Source organism: Piliocolobus tephrosceles, chromosome 10 (genome assembly GCF_002776525.5).
Source record: "Piliocolobus tephrosceles isolate RC106 chromosome 10, ASM277652v3, whole genome shotgun sequence".
In the NCBI taxonomy this organism is placed as follows: domain Eukaryota; kingdom Metazoa; phylum Chordata; class Mammalia; order Primates; family Cercopithecidae; genus Piliocolobus; species Piliocolobus tephrosceles.
Genome location: NC_045443.1, coordinates 88,613,459 through 88,635,836, shown reverse-complemented (window position 1 = coordinate 88,635,836; position 22,378 = coordinate 88,613,459).

The window sequence follows — 22,378 nt, the reverse complement described above, 5'->3', positions numbered from 1 at the left end:
AATACAAGCAACCAACACACACACACAAAATGCTCAACACTGCTAATCATCAGATACATGCAAATTAAAACCACACTGAGATATTATCTTATGCCAGTCAGAATGACTATTATTAAAAAGGCAAACAACAAAAGATGTTGGCCTGGATGCAGAGAAAAGAGAACACTTATAAACTGTTGGTAGGCAGGTAAATTAGTTCAACCACTACGAAAAAGTGTAAGGAGAGAGCTCAAGGAACTAAAAATAGAACTACTACTTAACCCAACAATTCACTACTTGATATTTACCCAAAGGAAAAGAAATCATTATATTAAAAATGTACTTGCACTCATATGTTTATAAAAGCACTATTCACAGTAATAAAGTCATGGAACCACCCTAAATGTCCACCAGTGGTTGCTTAGATAAAGAAAATGTGGTATTTTTACACCATGGAATACTATGCAGCCATAAAAAAGAATGAAATCATGTCCTTTGCAGGAACATGGATATAACTGCAGACCATTATCCTAAGTAAACTAACTCAGAAGCAGAAGATAAAATAATGCATGTTCTCACCTATAAGTAAGAGCTAAACAATGAGTATGCGTTGACATAAAGATGGAGAAAATAGACTCTGGGGAGTCCAAAATGGAGAAGGGTTGGAGGAGGGTTGATTGTTGAAAAACTGTCTATTGGGTACAATGTTCGATATTTGGGTGGTGGATACACTAGAAGCCCAATTCCCACCATTATGCATGTAATGTCCATGTAACAAGTACATGTGCCTCCTGAATCTAAAGTAAATTTTTAAAAATATGAAGTCCAGTCTGGGTGTGGTGTTGCATGCCTGTAATCCCAGTACTTTGGGAGGCCAAGGCCAGTGAATCTCAAGGTCAAGAGATGGAGACCATCCCAGCCAACATGGTGAAACCCCATCTCTACTAAAAATACAAAAATTAACTGGGCATGGTGGCACATACCTATAGTCCCAACTAATTGGGAGGCTGAGGCAGGAGAATCGCTTGAACCTGGGAAGCAGAGGTTGCAGTGAGCTGAGATGGTGCCACTGCACTCCAACCTGGTGACAGAGCGAGACTCTCTCTTAAAAAAAAAAAAAAAATGAAGTCCACAAAAATTTAAACAAATTATTTAGAGACTTTTTTTTGTTGTTGTTAATGTCAGCCAAGAGTAACTGAATTCTAAAATTAGAATAAGTCCCAACACATTTTGGAATTCAAAGTGTTCTTGAAGATTCTCTATACATGTCTTGTTTCATTTTAAAAGCTTAAGTCCATATAGCTGAGTGATGGTCTCCATGGCCACAAAGCTCACAAGTGTAAGAATGTAGATTTAACTAAGTTCACGTGACTCATAATTTATCACTTTTCACACCAATTGACTGATCTGGTGGTATGAAAGAGTCAATGATTTAGAATCACCAAACAAGGTTTGTTGAACAATGGTGAAAATATAAATGGGCATTTCCTAAATGTTTTTGGTCTTTTTAATAATCATTCATACTTTGAAAATAAGCACACAAACAAATGCATGCACACATGCGCATATATATATATACACACACGCACACATACTAGACACGCAAACACACTCATATATGCAAATACCTTCTATCAGGAGCTTTTGGTGTGTTTCTTTTTTATTTTATTTTTATTTTATTTTATTTTTTATTATACTTTAAGTTCTAGGGTACATGTGCACAACGTGCAGGTTTGTTTGTTACATGTGTATACATGTGCCATGTTGGTGTGCTGCACCCATCAACTCGTCAGCACCCATCAACTCGTTATTTACATCAGGTATAACTCCCAATGACATCCCTTCCCCCTCCCCCCTCCCCACAATAGGCCCAGGTGTGTGATGTTCCCCTTCCCGTATCCAAGTGATCTCATTGTTCAATTCCCACTTCCAGTACTTTTCACGTAATATTGCAATTTTTGTACACTATCTTTCTCCCCTGCTACTCCATGACCTTCTTGAAGGTAGGGACTGTGTCTTATCTAGTTTCTATTCCCAGCACCTATAATAGTTTGATCCATATTTCATTTTAATAAATATATGTTGCAATCAATTCAATGCAATGCATTCAAGATTTCTTTAGAAGAAGATATGTTATAGGAATCTACTCCACTTATTAAAGGAAGGAAAGAAACTCCCCAGTAAAGGTTTATACAGGGACCTTGATTATTGTGTCACACAATTGAATCAAAGACCCTATATGTGGACCAGTGAATATTTTATGTAAGCTTCCAGGAAGCTTTTTTATTTTTATTTTTATTTTTATACTTTAAGTTCTAGGGTACATGTGCACAATGTGCAGGTTTGTTACATGTGTATACATGTGCCATGTTGGTGTGCTGCACCCATTAACTCGTCATTTGCATTAGGTATATCTCCTAATGCTATCCCTCCCCCCTCCCTGCTCCCCACAATAGGCCCCGGTGTGTGATGTTCCCCTTCCTGTGTCCAAGTGATATCATTGTTCAATTCCCACCTATGAGTGAGAACATTCAGTGTTTGGTTTTCTGTTCTTGTGATAGTTTGCTGAGAATGATGGTTTCCAGCTGCATCCATGTCCCTATAAAGGACACGAACTCATCCTTTTTTATGGCTGCATAGTATTCCACGTTGTATATATGCCACATTTCCTTAATCCAGTCTGTCACAGATGGACATTTGGGTTGATTCCAAGTCTTTGCTATTGTGAATAGTGCCGCAATAAACATAACGTGTGCATGTGTCTTTATAGCAGCATGATTTATATTCCTTTGGGTATATACCCAGTAATGGGATGGCTAGGTAAAATGGTATTTCTAGTTCTAGATCCTTGAGGAATCGCCACACTGTTTTCCACAATGGTTGAACTAGTTTACAGTCCCACCAACAGTGTAAAAGTGTTCCTATTTCTCCACATCCTCTCCAGCACCTGTTGTTTCCTAACTTTTTAATGACTGCCATTCTAACTGGTGTGAGATGGTATCTCATTGTGGTTTTGATTTGCATTTCTCTGATGGTGAGTGATCATGAGCATTTTTTCATGTGTCTGTTGGCTGTATAAATGTCTTCTTTGAGAAGTGTCTGTTCATATCCTTTACCCACTTTTTGATGGGGTTGTTTGTTTTTTTCTTGTAAATTTGTTTGAGTTCTTTGTAGGTTCTGGATATTAGCCCTTTGTCAGATGAGTAGATTGCAAAAATTTTCTCCCATTCTGTAGGTTGCCTGTTCACTCTGATGGTAGTTTCTTTTGCTGTGCAGAAGCTCTTTAGTTTAATTAGATCCCATTTGTCAATTTTGGCTTTTGTTGCTGTTGCTTTTGGTGTTTTAGACATGAAGTCCTTGCCCATGCCTATGTCCTGAATGGTATTATCTAGGTTTTCTTCTAGGGTTTTGGTGTGTTTCATAAGGAAAAGACAAATTCTTAGAGCAAGGTATAATCTGCTTATTTTGTATGTTCATTAAACAATATTTCTTTCAGTTGTTGGATTGCTGTCTTGGAGGGGGTTGGGGAGTGGCATTCACTGAAGAATTCATAACTTGTATAAATCTCTTCTTTTCAAAATCTAGCATCTGTGTAAAGTTTTGTAATTTGGCAGATCCTGAATCTGGACATGACGAATTTCAGCTGGAAAAATATGCTGTGAAAAATCATTCAGATGTCATATCCCAACTGGGGCCTCTGCTAAACCCCAAAGTGCAGCTGGACCTTATTATTACATAGCTATTTTATTTGCATTCCTGAAGCCCAAGAAGTAAGTGGATTTCCACCTGGTATATTATATCAGTTTTCTTCTATGATGAGGGTAAAATGTTAAAGTTATACTAACAGCATAACATCATTTACTGTAATCAATCAAATTATTTGAAATAAAAACATTCTTTACTGACTTAGCAAGGAGATGTAAAACCATATCTCAAAAAGGAATTAGTATGCATATCATAGTTAAGTAAATTTCACAGAGTTAGAAATGAAAGAAACATGGATTTTATTTGATATGGTTTTAAAAATATATATCTTCTAGTGGTATGCATCTTCTTCAAAGCTTCAAAGCTATTCAACAGATAACTTATGACCAAAACTCCAGGTCTTCCCTGAGATAAAAGATGGCAGGATTCATGTTGCCAGAAAAAGAAAGAAAGAAAAAGAGAGAAAGAGAAAGAGAGAAGAGATAGAATGAGCATACCAAATAAATTGTAACTTACATAAGAAATATTATATGTTATGCAATTTTATCTCTAGATCAAGGTGAGTGTTAGTATCGATGTTACCAGTGAAAGCATGGCCACTCAAAGAAGTGAAATGCACTCTCTGAACTAGCGAGTGGTCGACTTAAAAATCTACTTCAATCTTCTGCTTCAAATTATGCCTAGCTGCCTCTAAAGCAATGAAGAAGAGATGTTATGAAAATGTGTTTTCTGTTTAATCACATACCATTACACTATCTTATTCCATCTGAAATTCTTAGGTGGATGAAACAATTTAAATGTACCAACCATTTCACATAAAAGGAGATTATAAATAAAATTTACTGATACAGAGGGAAACTATTGACAAATATTTTATATTTCATAAATATTTTCTATTATATTCAGAGTTTTCTATTAAAGACCCCCAAAAAGAAATCAACTACTTCTGTTCCCCAAAATATATATTTGGGAGACACTGTAGAGAGGAGAATGTGATGACGTCTTGGATGCTGGTCTCAGAGTTGCTGGTATCGGAAATGACCCAGGAGAATCACACAAGTAGGCCTATGCCTTGTCTTTACATCAAAGCACATTTGGCAATGATTTTCCACTGTCAGGCCAGGCTGAGAAGGTTTTCTTTCAGTACAGGGAAGCTGTGTAGACTTGTGACCCTAAGGCCCTTAACTTCAAAGAATAATTCCATATGGTTAAGAGAGAGTCCTGGTGTCACAAGTAATGAGGCTGAATGGAGGTTGCAGCTGCATCCTGGACAGGATAGAACAAGTGCTTGCTTGGCAAGCAGGCCCAGATTGTCCCAATCCATGCATGGGGAGCTGTGAGACCAAGAGGAAACTGCTAAATCCAAAACCACTCTGGGTATTCTGTCCTTGCTCCTACTAATCATTTCATTGTAATATCTGTCTTGTCCTGTGCCCCAAGGGCTGACCTCTCTGGATTTTGTCGGGGTGCTTTCTTAATCTCTGGCTTCCATTGGGTCTAAAAACTGGGATGCACTATGAAGAAGTAACATGGCCAGAGGGGAAAATTATTGGCCTCAATCTCGTCTTCCCAGCAACTGTGATTCAAATTATATCTAGTTTTGTTACCAGCACTTACTCCATTGTTACCAGCACTTACTCAGTGATACCACCCGCCTCTAAGATTATAGCTTTCCCTGGATTCTGATAACCCTTGTCCCTTCTCTTTTTCCCTGCAGAGATGGTCATTGTTTGCCACTGTTGCAGGTTCCTGGATGATCAATAACTTCCTCCTGCTTTGTTTTTCCACAGATGAAGTCTTGTTCTGTTGCCCAGTCTGGAGTGTAGCAGCACAATCATAGCTTACTGCAGCCTCCAATTTCTAGGCTTAAGCAATCCTCCCCTCTCAGCCTCCCAAATAGCTTGTGCTACAGGCACACTCCACCACGCCCAGCTAACCTGGTTTCTTTGTCGTTTGGTCACAAATGTATAGTCTCTTCATTAATCCTTTAAGTTCAATACTTTGTGCAGTTTCTGTTCAAAGCCCAACAAATATGATGTAATAATAATAGCTAATAAGTATTGTCATATGCCACATATTATGTTAAGAAATTAAAATGACTTTTCTCACACAAAATTTATGGAAATTGTCTGATATACTTTATTTGCAGTAAATATTCTGAATTTTAGAGAAGTTGAATGACTTCCCCAAGGCTTTGCATCTAGTATGGATGCAAGTAAGACTCAAGCTCAGATTTTCTGACTCCAGAGCCTAAACCCTTCATCATTACACAATCCCACATCAAAAATGGTAGTACCCCTGAGCAAATATCAAAGGAACCTATGTATGAAAGAGCTTAGAAAAATTTGATTTGAGAAAATCAAACCAGGACTGGGTTTTCAAGTTATTTTTCCAAAAGGGTAAAATTTCCACATTATGCTTAGCTATTATAGCATAAGATGATACAGCAGGTATTCACACTTCTTAAACTAGCAGTGTATATTTCTGCATGTGGCAATTCTGGTTTTAACATTAGCTACGTGGTAGTACGATGCCTATGTAAATCTGCCCAACAAAAAAAGGGTAAATTATACAACATCTGTCACTGTTTCTTCTCAAAAACACCAATAGGTATGCCGACTAATCCCTTCGTGGAAGGCTGATCTTGTCCTGCATTTGATGTTCTGAGAAATATGTACTGATCTGTAAAACTTACCACCAGCTCCAAGAGAGAAAATGTGTCATTAGTCCCTAAGTGTTAGTAGCTAGCTTTTCCAAGAAAGTCTAATAATACTGGAGATTTATCTTGTCCACTAATATATATTTTTAATAAACTGATAAGATTTTACTTTAACCTTGCCCACTTATTACTGTAGAGAATGTAATAATTAGATGCCATCTGTTAGAGTCTTGTCAAAATATGTTGTTGTTCTAAGATATAAGGATGATTTTGTGCTGGGAACAATACAGTAAAAATCATGACTACCAAGTTGGGGTTCTAAAAATGTTTTATTATAGATTTCAGGCAGTTTCATCTCCTTTGATTATGTTATTCTGTATCAGGGGAAAAAAGAAGGAAACATGAATTTTGAGAGATACAGGGCACATTGAATTACATTCTCCAATGTTGTTCACTTTAAAACATGAACACCATGCTCAGAATCAAATTCAGTCTTGATTGAAGGACTGAATGAAGGACCGGTGATAAAATGAACAAACAAATCACCTATTAAACTAAACATATTTTTCCCTACACATTGAGAGCTAATTAATTTAACAATTACCTTATATAATTGGTTAAAATCTCTAGTTTATTTGATTTTCCCCTCATTCATAGGACAGTGTGAAGGAATTCACAGTTACTGAACATTTATTATTTGTGAGACATTGGCTCGTAAAATGATTTACACCTTAAGATAATTGTAACGTGAAGGTGAAGATTATTAACAGTTAAGAATAAGGTCTTTCCTGTCAGGCTTGTGTTTGAGTCCCAGCTGGAGACTAGAGAGTGAATCCAGAATTTCTGTATAGAAGGAGTGTTAAAGTTTTAGCAGATCACAAATTCAACTCATCTTGAATATAGACCACTGCTCAAGGAAATAAGAGAGGACATAAATAAATGGGAAAACATTCCATGCTCATGGATAGGAAGAATCAATGTCATGAAAATGGCCATACTGCCCAAAGTAATTCATAGATTAAATGCTATCTCCCATCAAGCTACCACTGACTTTCTTCACAGAATTGAAAAAAACTACTTCAGAACTCGTTAAAAAGAGCCAACATAGCCAAGATAATTATAAGCAAAAAGAACAAAGCTGAAGGCATCACACTATCTGACTTCCAACTATACTACAAGGCTACAGTAATCAAAACAGCATGGTACTGGTACCAAAACAGATAAATAGACCAACGGAACAGGACAGGGGTCTCCAAAATAACAACACATGTCTACAACCATCTGATCTTTGACAAATCTGACAAAAATAAGCAATGGGGAAAAGATTCCCTATTTAATAAATAATGTTGAGAAAACTGGCTAGCTGTATGCAGAAAACTGAAACTGGACCTCTTCCTTACACCTTTTACAAAAATTAACTGAAGATCGATTACACATTTAAATTAAGACCTAAAACCATAAAAATCCTAGAAGATAATCTAGGAAATACCATTCAGGACATAGGCATGGGCAAATACTTCATGTCTAAAACACCAAAAGCGATGGCAACAAAAGCCAAAATAGATAGATGGGATCTAATTAAACTAAAGATCTTCTGCACAGCAAAAGAAACTATCAGCAGAGCGAACAGGCAACCTATAGAATGGGAGAAAATTTTTGCAATCTATTCATCTGAAAAAGGGCTAACATCCAGAATCTACAAAGAACTTAAACAAATTTACAAGAAAAAAAATCAAAAGGCCCATCAAAAAGTGGGCGAAGGATGTGAACAGACATTTCTCAAAAGAAGACATGTATGTAGCCAACAAACCTCCGAGAAAAAGCTCATCATCATTTATCATTAGAGAAATGCAAATCAAAACCACAATGAGATACCATCTCAGGACAGTTAGAAAGGTGATCATTAAAAAGTCAGGAAACAACAGATGCTGCAGAGGATGTGGAGAAATAGGAACGCTTTTACACTGTTGGTGGGAGTGTAAATTAGTTCAACCATTGTGGAAGACTGTGGCAATTCCTCAAGAATATAGAACCAGAAATACCATTTGACCCATCAATCCCATTACTGGGTACATACCCAAAGGATTATAAATCGTTCTACTATACAGACACATGCACACATATGTTTATTGCAGTACTATTCCCAATAGCAAAGACTTGGAACCAACCCAAATGCCCACCAATAATAGACTGGATAAAGAAAATGTGGCACATATACACTATGGAATAATATACAGCCATAAAAAGGATGAGTTCATGTCCTTTGCAGGGACATGGATGACACTGGAAATCATCATTCTTAGCAAACTAACACATGAACAGAAGACCAAACACTGCATGTTCCTACTCATAAGTGGGAGTTGAACAACGAGAACACATGGATGCAGGGAGGGGAACATCACACACCAGGGCCTGTTGGAGGGTGGGGAGCTAGGGGGAGAGGTAGCATTAGGAGAAATACCTAATGTAGATGACAGGTTGATAAGTGCAGCAAACCACCATGGCACATGTATACCTATGTAACAAACCTGCACATTCTGAACATGTACCCAGAACTTAAAGTATAATAACAAAAGAAAAGAAAGTGATAGAACATACATGTCAGATTTATTGTCAATAAAATTAGATTGGAAGATGTGGCTTAAGTGAATGACCAGTTAGGTTTGAGAATACTCTCGGTTTGTTGTATCCATTCCTATTCCCACTTTAGGTGTTAGAAAAGCCCACTCAAGAAAAAGTTTGAAGTCTGTAGAGGACTAACACATTTACCAATGATCACTGCCTCCTCCAGCTCTGAGATAAAGAGGGAAGGAAATATGATGAAATAAATAGAGAAGCACTCTCAGTGCATATACACTCAAAATACTTGAATTCCTCCTAACTGTGCACAATGCCAGAAACATATTTAATATGTGGTAGTTACTATTACTACAAGGCACAAATGTTCTAATTTTCTATTCAGAAAACTATGTCTTCAATAGATAATGTGATTTGTTCAAGTATCAGATAAATAAGGATTCAAATCTGGATCAGACTCTGGTAGGCACACAAATGGTCTCCCTAAAGATGCCTATGCTCTAATCCCTGGAAACTGAATATATTACATTACATAGCAAAGGGGAAATAAGGTAGCAGATGAAATTAAGATTGCTAGCTAGCTGACCTCAAAACAGGAAGCATATCTGGGTGGACTCAATGTAATCACAAGGATTCTTTAGCATAGAAGAAAGGGGCACAAGAATCAGTGTCACAGCAATCTTCAGTGAGAAAGACGACATCAGCTGTCACTGACTTTGAAGAAGGATGAGGGCTATGAGCCACAAAATGTAGGTAGCCTATAGAAGCTGGAAAAGGCAAGAAGACCGATTCTACTTTAGTTTCCAGAAAGGAATGCAGTCCTGTCCACACCTTCATTTTAGACCAGTGACAGATTTCTGACCTCTAGGACTGTAAGATAATAAATTTGTGTTGTTTCAAGCTACTAAATTTATGGGGGGATAGAAAACTAATAAAGACTGCAAAGACAAACACTGCTTCCCCAACACTGCACTGTCTCCCTGTATCCAAACGGACAAGGATTGAATCAAAGGCTCAGATCTAAGGACTGGATTAGAAAGTGAGGAGGTGGCAGAAATCCTCGATGTTGTGCGGGAATGGAAGGTAATTTGCTACAGATACACTTTGAAAAATATGACACAGGAGACTTTGAAGACAGAAGTATGAATAAGTGAACCCTCTTATGTCAGGGAAATGCCTGCTTTTGGAGAAATTGAATAAAATGGCAAAGAAAGACATTTCTATAAGATTTTTTCATGAGCATATTGTGCTTCATAGGCGATCTTAAACCACACAGTCATTCTGTGGCTCCCTCAGTAAAAACTGGTTACAAAAATAAAGATTACTCCAAAACAATGTATCATGTCCATTTAACTCTACCTTTCAATCTAACACTAAACCAAACCATTTTGTGAAAAAAAAAAAAAAAATCCAAAATTAAGACTAACTTGTTCTATTTTAGAAACTAGTAAAAATGGCTATTAGCAGTTTAAGTTAATTATGGCCTTTGGGACAGAAGCGGTGCTTCTGAATTGGAGGGCCTTATGCACACCTATTTCACTTTGTATTAGATTAGGTTAGTGCAAAAGTAATTGTGGTTTTTGCTATTACTTTTAATGTAAATTCGGCCTTTTATTTGGGGTCTACCTGGTAAGGGAACCAGTGCCAACCAGGGGATGTGAAGTGCCATGGATTTCAAGTGGGGGGGGGCATTAGGAAATTGTAAGTAATTTTGATCAGCCTTTGTTTTATTCATGGTAATATATAGTAATGTATTCTATGTTTGTCCATGATACTTTTTTTTTCATTACTTTTTAAGAACCAGTTTATGGAAGATGCCATACTATGCTTGGACCCAGAATTCTGGATCCTCAGAACACATCTTGTCTGCTCACTTACTCGCATCTGACCACCTTTGTCTCTCCTTTGTCTCTGAGGTTAGAACTTACGCAGAATTCAAAAGAGCTTCGGTCCCCTAAGACCACTACCATCACCTTCAGTCAGGACGTGGAGTCCTGAGGTGGCGACTTAAGAGTCTGAGATTTGTTTCCCTACCAATGTTTCTAAGAGAAGCAATTTATAAACCACATCTGGAACACACTCTTCTATGAAATGCACATTCCCTGAAGTGAGTGCATGTGATCAGCAATAAATATTTTCTTATGCATTCATCACTGAGTCGCTTCAAAAAATTGGAGTAATCATCCAGGAAAAACACATGCAGCATAAATAAAAGTGGTATTAATAAATAGAAGAGGTTGTTTTCACAAAATTACAGCTATTTCTGAAGAACTGAAATTTAAATATGGTCTCCTGGCTCCAGGAAAGCCTTACTCAGACTAGGCACATGGGTATTTCAAGGTTTTTTTAAACATGGACTTTGTATTTTAAAATCTTTAACTTGCAGATTTCCTTCTATGTAAATGAAATCTCTTTACATATAGGCAAAGGGCCTTTTCTCTGACACTAATCACTAACTCTACTGGCAACAAACCCTCTGTTCTTGTATTGCCCACTTTCAGAGAACATAGCTTTTCAGATCATTTTGCAAGCTTTTACAGATTTTTTTTTTCAAATTCAAGTAAATGAAGAATGCTGAGAGCCAGTTGTCTCAGAATTTAATTTTATTTTAATAATAGCGTAATACCCTAATTTTGTCTAGACTTACCTAAAATATTCACCTTTTTTTCTTTTTAATAGAGCCATAAGTTGCTTTATGAGCAGTAGTAGTATCATGTTCAGTACTGGCACAAGGCTTTGTGAAGGGAGTTGTGGTGGGAAATCAGAAGGAGTTCATTTTAGGTAGGTGAATTAGAGAGAAAAAAAATACCCTGTGGGCTGATAAAGGCAGATTCTCTCACCCATGTATAGACACCCTGAGCCGGCACCTAAACTGTCCAAATGCAACCAGAAGCTTTGCTAAGTAAACCCTCAGTAAGTACTTTATTTGCTTTCATTTCTTAAAAGGACTTTTGAGAAGTACTTGCTTTGTTCTTTTGTCATGCAAACAGAAGTTGTAACATGCTGGTAAGCCTCGTCTCAAGGAAAGGCAATAAATGTAAAGTATTATGTAAATAAGAAAGTACAAAAACACCACAGGACTTACTTAGAGATAAGTGTTAGTAGCCTTGGTGAACCATAGGGGCCTACTAAAAGTGCTATGAAGAACAGCAGTAATCAATGACTCCTGTGGAGCACTTTATTTATAAAAACCTTTCCCTGTGAAGTCACTGTTTCACTAGATCTTCCTAACGATTGTAGGAAGGAGTTGTTGCTTTCTCATTTTTCAAGTGCAGACTCCCAGTCGCAAAATACGCACGCTGGTAATAGTATATACAAAGGCAAAGTTCAGACATTGCAAACTGATGGACTATGTGGCATATGTTCCCAGTGTTGTGTTTTGTTTAGACTTTCAAGTGTACCCCAAGAATTTTAAGCAAAAATGTTAAGTTGGTAAATTGTATATAAAAATTCAGATTTTTATGTTTGTTTTTTTAAAAAAGTGCCAGAGTGTTGGAGGTGAGTAGTAGCTTCTCTTTTAGAAAACATGTGTATCTTTCAGATGGCCACAGTCTCTGCAATTAACTCAACGGAGGCAAATGCATTTACATCAACCATCTTCAAGCAAAAAGATGATCCCACCAGTCCCCTTTTCTCTAATTCTAGAAATTAAAATTTTCTCTAATTCACTTACCCAATGTTTATGTGTGTATTAAGTGCCTATTATGTACATCATTTTGAGGCTGGGATAGAGCAATAAACAAGGCAGAACATGTTTCTGCCCTCATGGAGAGGTACATTGTAGTTTGTGGAGGTTTTCATGGGGCTTAATAGATTCTTCTATTTCACTGTAAAAGCCACATGCAATCATACTGAAATATATTCATTCATTTAATATACTGTGGCATTTGGGACTATTAATGAATTATGATATTTCAGGTGCTAGGCACATCTATCTAAATGTCGAAGCCCAACAATAGTTCTCTGGGATGGGGTATTAGTTTCTTTATTTTAAGCATAATTTTACAAACCAAATCTCAGAGAGGAGAACTTGCTCACAGCGTCTCAGCTGTGAAGTAGTGAAACTATGATTCATATTCAGGTCTGATAAACACATAATACCATCTTTCTTGTAGTAACTAATCATAAGCTGCATAAAGCCATTAGCTCTTGCTTCAACATTTTGCCCGGAAGTCAACTTCCCAAATCTGTAAGTTCATTGGGTCCATTTACCATCTTCCAATTTATAGCAGTAAATTTTTATTAGAAGTGGGTAACATAGTTTGCCATTTTTCTAGCTTCCTGTATTATTATCCCTTCCATTTTTGAACCTTTTAAAAATCTGTTTTCTTGGCTATCACTATTTATTCCCAAATTCAATAGCCAATATTATATTTTAGGCATTTGTTATAGCAATCACATATGCCCAAGTCCTGCCCCCTCCAATAAAGAATTTGCTTAGAAAATTTCTGCTTTATCACAGAAACTGTCCATCGTTAGCCATGTAAAACCAATCTGCACATACTTGCAGTGGTTAAAAGAGAGTAAAGAAACAGATACAAAATCAGATTTAATAACCATGAGTGATTAATGAATATTACCTTCATTGATAATGTTAACCATGCCATGTAGAATATGTAGCTGTCAACAGATTTTTCTTTAAATGCATGAATGTGAGAATAATTAGACCCTAAAGAAATTAATTTCCAAACCAGTAAACTTAATTAAGTGTCTGGCAGAGCTGTTTTATGGCTGTTGAAATTTCTTATGTTCATAGATGGAAATTATCTTAAAACAAATGAATTATTTTCTGCAAGCTATTTTTTTCTTAAGAATAAAAATTACTTCTGAATGCTAATCTTCATCCACACTATAAATCAAGGAATTTTGTGTTTTCATGTCAACCAGAAAAAAGCAGCTTGAATAATATTTACAGTTATCTTCGGGGTATAATTTAATACAAGTGAAAACATGCAGTAATGCATTCCTCCAAATACATAAATTATGTGTCGTTATGATTCATAACTCTATATTCCATGCAACATTATAAGAAAATGAATTTCTTTTAGAGAACAACCAGGTTTTATCAATAATTACATACAAAACACAATGAGGGGTAAAAAGGCAATCAAATGATAACCAATTTTGGAAATCTTAGATTACAATGACAACTGTTCAAAACAGTACTATGAAACACCTGAACCCATCTATTCTTACATTGTCTCACTAAAACCTATAAAAATTTCAAAAAATACAAATTGTACACGTGCAAAGATGAATATATTCCTTTTCCTCTATGTTTCCATGTATGATAATTAAGGTCTACCACGGAGGCCAGGTGTTGTAGGAACATTTAACATTGATTTTGAGATTCACAGTTTCCCAAATCTCAACTCTTACCATGATCTCCAAATAATCTCTCATATATATAGTCACAGAGATACACTGGTGGAATTCAAAGGAAACTATGATCACACCTCTGCATCAACACAACTAATTTCAGATTTTATTTTTAATTATCCTATAAAATGAAAGAGATACTGTTCTCTATCAAACTTTTAGAAACTCTGATAATATGACTGTTATTTAATGGAGTTTATTTTACTTTATTTTAGTTTTAGAATAGATATTGGTAAGATCATGTAACCAGTTTTCAAATTGATTAGCATCAGAGTCCTAACTGTCTATGTGTTGGTTTATTTCACATACACTTTTAGTACTTATAGAGTACCCACTGTGCTAGGTAACAAAGGGAATAGTGCACTATCGTTATTCTTGAGAAGTGTATTAAGTGCACTCTCTTTTAATAAGAAAGAGACATATGAACAAACAAACACAATGGGATGTCATAGTTGATTTGAGACAATTCTGTGTTAAGTACCTGATGGTGTAAATGACAAAAAGGAGTAACAGCTACTTGTAAAGATCAAGACAATGACAAACATCAAATTAGTCTTTATAGAGAAGTTATTTTTAAATGAGTATTAAAAACTAAGTGAATTTCATTAATTGATGGAAGAGAAAAACATGAGCTAGGAGGAAGTACGAAACCGTGATGCATTTGGGACATTTCAGGTGGTTCACTATGACCAGTGAGTTATGTAGGACATGGAAGAACATAGTAAGAAATAATAATAAAAAAAAAAAATCTAAGCAAACTCTAACATTAATCTCATATTCCAAGTAATGTGGTTTGTTTCAGTATTGTCCAATAAGATAACCACTAGCCACATGTATCCACTCAAATTTAAACGTTAATTAATTAAAATTAAATATAATAAAACACTAAATTTTGCAATCACCTTAATCACAGTTTAGGTGATTAAGTGGCAAGTGATCACATTTGGGGCAGTAAAATGTCAATCACTTCCATTATTGGAGAAAGTTCTATTTAATAGCACTGAATCACATAGAATGGGAATCCCAAATTTTAATGCTTACAGAGATCAGATGAGTAATAAAAAATGAGTACATCTGAATTAAGACTTAAATTTTAAGAGTAGGAACATTTTTAGGCAAATAAATATAGAACTATTGGTCATTGTGGGATCTTCCAATTGCTCAAGAAATTAGATAAATTAAAATCATTTAGCCAAAGGTTATATCCAAAGTTTAGCCTCTATTTATGATCTTTGTGGAGTGTTTCAAGAATTTTAAGCAATAAATATCATAAGAACAGTCTTTTTTTTTTTTGACAGAGTCTTGCTCTGTCACCCAGGCAGACTGGAGTGCAGTGGCACAATCATGGCTCACTGCAACCTCCACCTCCCAGGTTCAAGTGATTCTCCTCCCTTAGCCTCCCAAGTAGCTGAGATTACAGGTGTGTGCCACCACACCACATCTGGCTAATTTTTGTATTTTTAGTAGAGACGGGATTTCACCATGTTGTTCAGGCTGGTCTCAAACTTCTGACCTGAAAAGGTCCACCCACCTCGGACTCCCAAAGTGCTGGGATTACAGGCATGAGGCACCATCCTCGGTCTATGAAGACATTATTAAGTCACACATGTCACTCTGGTAGCTTTATGGATGATGGAGTGGCGGAAGATAACACTGGAGGCATATTATAACAATAATTTATTCGAGACATAGTGAGAGAGAACTTCAGTCAAGGGAGTGCCAATGGGAATAAAGAAGAGATAATAGACAAATATCACATGAAGATTCCTCAGACCACTGAGAAAGAGCAAGGTTGAAGGCATCCCACTTTCTGATTTCAAAATACATTACAAAGTTACAGTAATTAAAACAGTATGATATTGGCATAAAGACGGACATATAAACCAATGAAACATAATAGAGAGTACAAAAATAAATCCATATAAATAAGTTAAACTGATCTTTGACAAAGGTGCCAAGAATGCAGAATGGGGAAAAAAACTGGCCTTGGAGAAACCATGTATCCACATTCAAAAGGATGAAATAAGACCCATTATCTTATACGTATACAAAAATCAACTCCAAATTGTTTAAAGACTTAAATATAAGACCTGAAACTCTTGTCTTGAAGAAAACATGGGGAAAAGCTTCATGACATCAGTCTTAACAATGATTCTGGGATATGACAAAAAAGCACGGGCAACAAAAGCAAATATGTACAAGTAGTATAACATTAAAAATCTTCTGCACAGGTAAGGAGATAATTAATGGAGTGAAAGGACAACCTATGAAGTCAGAAAAAATATTTGCAAGCTATATAACTGATAACATGTTAATATTAAAAATATATAAGGAACTCTTCCAACTCAATAGTAAGAAAACAACCGATTTAAAAAATGAGCAAAGGACTTGAATAGACATTTCCCAAAGAAAATATACAGATGTCCAATGGATACATGTAAAGATGCTCAACATCATTAATCATCAAGAAAATCTATATCAATACCACAATATTATTAGGTTGATGCAAAAGAAATTGTGGTTATATTATTACTTTTAATGGCAAAACTGCAATAACTTTTGCACCAACCTAATACTTCACACTTGTTAGGGTGATTGTTGCCAAAAAAAAAACAAAACATAACAAATTTTGGCAAGCATGTGAAGAAATTGGAACCTTTGAGTACTGTATTTGCATTCCTATGTTCATTTCAATATTATTTAAAATAACGGAATGTGAAAATAACCTAAATGCTCATTGACAGATGAGTGGGTAAAGAAGATGTGGTATACACATGCAAGGAAATATTATTCAGCTTTAAAAATGAAGGGAATCTTGCCATATCCAACAACATAGACGAACCTTGAGAATATTATGCTATGTGAAACAGTTCAGACATAGGAGACAAATACTGCTTGATTCCATATATATGAGGTGCCTAAAGTAATCAAATTCTTTGAAACACAAAGTAGAATTGTGGTTTTCTGGAGACAGTTGGAGGCAGAAATGGCGAGTTGCTATACAAGAGATATACGTTTCAGTTATGCTAGGTGATTAATTCCTAGAGATCTGCTTACAATGTTGTGCCTATAGTTAATAATCCTGTACTGTACACATAAAAATCTGTTGAAAGTAGATCTCATATTACATGTTCTTACCACTATATCTGTGTAATCTGTATCTATATCTGTATCATCTATCTGTTGATCTATCTAAGAATAATGAAAAGAGAAAAGGAGACTATAGCAATAGAATTTTGGAAGCTAAAAAGAAAAAGTTCACCAATTTAAAATAAATGGCATTTATGGTTTCAGCAATAGCATGTAAAGAACTTGGAAGTCATTTCCATCCTTATCATTTAAAAAATCTAAACAAACTGAAATACCAATAATCTTTCTTGGCTCCAGTAGAAAACTTAGGTTTCAGGGCAAAATGCCACATAAAATATAGATAGATAGGTGAATTTGAAGAGTCACGCTGAGATCTGCTTAACTGGAGCAAAAGTCACTGGAGTCCTACCTGGGTATAAACACTTCAATGGTAATTTTGATTGGTTGCTGGAAGTTGAATATGGACTAACATGAAAATGAGAAATTCCTGGGTTCTGTAGTCTTAGGGGGGAGACTATACTTTCATGACTTTTTCCTTTAGAAACTTTATCAAGTTCTCAAGTTGAAGATGTAAGTAAGTGTCCCACATGGCTCTGGAATGGGCAGAGGATGGTCATTGTATAATAAGTCTGGAGTGTTCTCTGTAACAAAGAACTACTATCCAGTGGAGAAGTCGTTACCAGGGTTGTATCCTAGCTGAGGGTAGTGGTTTTCTGCCACTCAAGCTCCTTTAGCCTTCCTGTTTCATCAAGGAGGTAGGAAGCTATACCAGGAGAAACATACTTGAAAAGACCAGTAAAACTAAAAATTAATTGTATAAGAGAATGATTTATCTCGCCTATTTCTTATTGACTCAACAGTGTATTACAGCTGTAAGCTCTATGAAGCACATACCCTCTTTGAGGAGGAGTATTTAAGGAAAGTCAAGGCCAAGCAGGGAGACAAAACAAGGACAGTAGGGGAATTTAAGACTTTGTCACTTAAAGTCAAATCAAATATTGATACAGTTCAATACCTAAGAAAATGTACATATATCATCACACTAAAAACCTATTTACCTTCATTCCTATCAATCAATAAAAAATGCTTAGTTTTTAATAAAAAATGACAAGGCAGAAGCAGAAAACAAAAATGCCTAAAGGGGCAAGTAAGCATCAGAACCAAACTCAGACATGACACATACGTTGGAATTATCAGACAGGGAATTTTTAAAAAGCTATGATAATGTTACAAGCTCTACTGGAAAACATAGACAATATGCAAGAATAGTTAGGTAATGTAAGCAGAGAGAAACCTTGAGAAAGCATCCAGAAGAAATGTTAGAAATTGCAAACACTGTAACGGAAATGAATGTCTGTGACAGGTTCATCAGTAGACTAGATACATCTGGGGAAAGAATCAGTGAGCTTGAAAATGGTTCTACAGAAAATTCCTAACCTGCAACTCAATGAGAAAAACGAATTGAGGGGAAAAAACAATAAGTGAGTTTCAAAATGTGGACAATTTTTAAAGGTGTAACATACACATAATTGGAGTACCAGAAGAAAAAAGAAATATTTGAAGTGATAATACCTGAGAAACTTCTAAAACTAATGATAGACACCAAATCATAAATTCAGGAAACTCAGAGAATGCTAGACAAGCTAGATACCAAAACAAAACCAAAAACAAATCTAGGCAAATCATATTCAACTTTGAACCCCTACTTCCCCCTGTAAAAGACAGAGAAGAAAATATATCTTAAAACAATTCAGAGGAACATGCTGCATCCTACCTACAGAGGAACAAGAGTACAGTGGAATTCTTGTCCCAAAGCCGGTGATATGGTTTGACTGTGTCCCCACCCAAATCTCACCTTGAACTGTAGTAATCCCCATGTGTCATGGCCAGGTGGAGACAGTTGAATCATGGGGGCAGTCTCCCCTGTAATGTTCTCATGTTAGTAAATAAGCCTCATGAGATCTGATGTTTTTATAAATGGGAGTTCCCCTGCACAGACTCTTTTGCCTGCCACGTAAGATGTTCCTTTGCTTTTCCTTTGTCTTCCACCACGATTTTGAGGCTTCCCCAGCCATGTAGAACTGTGAGTCCACTAAACCTCTTTCCTTTATAAATTACCCAGTCTCAGGTATGTATTAGCAGCACGAGGATGGACTAATTCAGCAGGCAAGAAAGAATGTAGTGGGATAAATATTTAAAGCATTGAAAGAAAAAAAAATAGCTCAGACAATAATTCTATATCCAGCATAATTATCCTTCAAAGTGAATGAGAGATAAAGACTTTCTCAGACAAAGAAAGATTTAAAGAACCCATGGTCAACATACCTGCTTGCAAAAAATGTTAACATTTTTCTTTAGGCAGAAATAAAATTATATGAGTCACAAACTTTGGTTACATACACAAAAGAAGAGCCTCAGAGATAACAAAAAAGATAAAAATATTTTATTTTTCTTATTTTCATTTGATCTAAAATTAACCATTCCTTAAAAATAATAATAGGCACAAGTTATTGTGTGATTATAGCATATGGGAAAGTGCAATGAATGACATGAATATCATAGGGAGAGGAAGAAGGAGTTGGGAATAATCTATTATAAGGAACCTGTACCACAAGTGAAGTGTCATAGTGGTATTGAATGAAAATTCGATTAGTTTAAAAGTATGTTGGAATCTCTAAGGTAATCATTACATAAATATACATATATATTCTAAGACAGGAGATTAAGTGGAATTATATAAGATGCTCACTTAAAACCAGAGAAAGTGGGAAAGGATAAAAAGAAAAAAAATGCAACAAAAAGGACAAAGTTACAAACATATTAGATCTTAACCCAACTATATTAATAATAATTCTCAATATGAATGGTCAAAACACCATGTAAAATACAGATTGTCAGAGTGGATAAAAAAGCAAGAGCTAACTTTTGGTTGTGTATTATAAACCAACTTTAGAAATAAATAGATCGGTTCAAAGTGTAGGCAAGGTTTAAGATACATCAATGCTAACAAAATCAAAAGAAAGCTAAGGTAGCTGAGTTAATTTCTAACAAAGTATACTTCAGAACAAGGAAAATTATCATGGATAAATGAGGGCATTATATAATGAGAGAGTCCATTCTAATTTTTTCTAAATGTTTATATACCCCATGTCAAAAAACATAAGGCAAAAGCTGACAAAACTGAAAAGAGAAATAGACACATCTACTATTATAGCAGAAACTTTCAACACCTCTCTTAATAACTGATATATCATCAAGCAGAAAATCAGAATATATTTAAGGTGAACATCACCGTCAATCAACTTGGGCTAATTGACATTTATAGAATACTCCAATCACCAATAGCAGAGTATACATTCTTCTCAAGCTCACATGGAACATTAATCAAGATTGACCACATTCTGGAACATAAAATATGCTTTAACATGTTTAACAGATTAGATGACATGCAAAGTATTTTCTCAGACCCAATGGGATTAAAATGGAAATGAAACAGAAAGATAGTTGTCAAATTTCCAAATATTTGAAATTAGACAACACACTCTGAGTAACACTTGGGTCAGATAAGATATCTAAAGAGAAAATTTAATAAATATTGGAGGTATTGAAATGTGAATGAAAATATAACATATAAAAATCTGTGGGATGCAGTGAAAGTGGTGCTAAGAAGGACATTTGTAGTATGAAATGCTTAATGAGAAAATAAGAAATATCTAAATTTAATAGCCTTAATTTTGCTTGAGGAAACTAGAAAAATTGCTTCTTTATTTTAACTAAGAGTCAAATAAAAATAAATTGACATGATAAATGTAATTTTATACATTTTTGTTTATATATTCTTTTTTATATTGCATCCCTTCCTTTAGAGATGTTTATAAATGTGAGAAATTCATATATGCTTTCTTCATATGGATACTATAAAATGACTATTGAGAACTATTATATTTTTATAGACCTTTTCTTAGTGGTAGGAGGTTTGGGTAAGTATCAGCCACATTTTCCCTCAACCCTCAAAGGGTAGCATGTTTAAAAACCCCTACAATATATTACAGTTCATTACACTTTATAACAAAATGCTATAATATGGTCCATTTGGCATTTACATCCTATGAAAAATATATAAACAGTCATGTACAAATCTGTTAGCCAAGTCTATTATTTCAATATACTATCAATACAATGTAATTTGATAGTATATTGAATATAAGATGAGTTCCAATTTGAGATGAGTTCACTTCCAGATCAAAAGGTAGAACTGACCAACTGTGAGATCAGAAAGCATCATGTATTTCTTTTTGTCCAGATTTCCCATCTGAGCTTTGGGAGGCTTTTCTACTACCTCCTGCTAGTTCTGAATATTTCCTTTGGATCTTCTCACCCTCAGAGCAGTGCTTCTCTAAGGGATACTCCTTTTTGTACAGAAGCTTTGTCATTTTGCAACCTGGATGGACCAGGTTATGCAGAGGGAAGTGGGATGGTGGGAGGGCACTAGATGTTTTGTTTTATTTTAATTAATATTATTTTCATTTATAGATTATAATTCTATACATTTTGTGGTGTGATGTGATGTTTTCACTATGAATAAAATGTGAATGATTGAATTAAGTGAATTAACATATCTATCACCTCACTTTTGTGGGGAGACACCTGAAATTTACTCTCTTAGCTATTTTGAAAAATATAATATGTTATGGACTATAGTCACACTGCTGTGCAATATAGCTCAAAAGCGTAGTCTTCAATTGAAATTTTGTGCCATTTGACCAACATCCCTCCATTGCCTCCTCCCCACAACCTGTACCCCCAGCCTCTGATAACCACAATTGTACTTTCTACTTCTATGAATTGAATGGTTTTTATTCCACATACAAATGAGACTATGCAGTATTCATCTTTCTGTGTCTGGAGCATTTCACTTACCATAATGTCTTCCATGGTCATGCATGTTGTCACAGATGACAAGATTTTCTTTTTTAAGGCTCAATATTA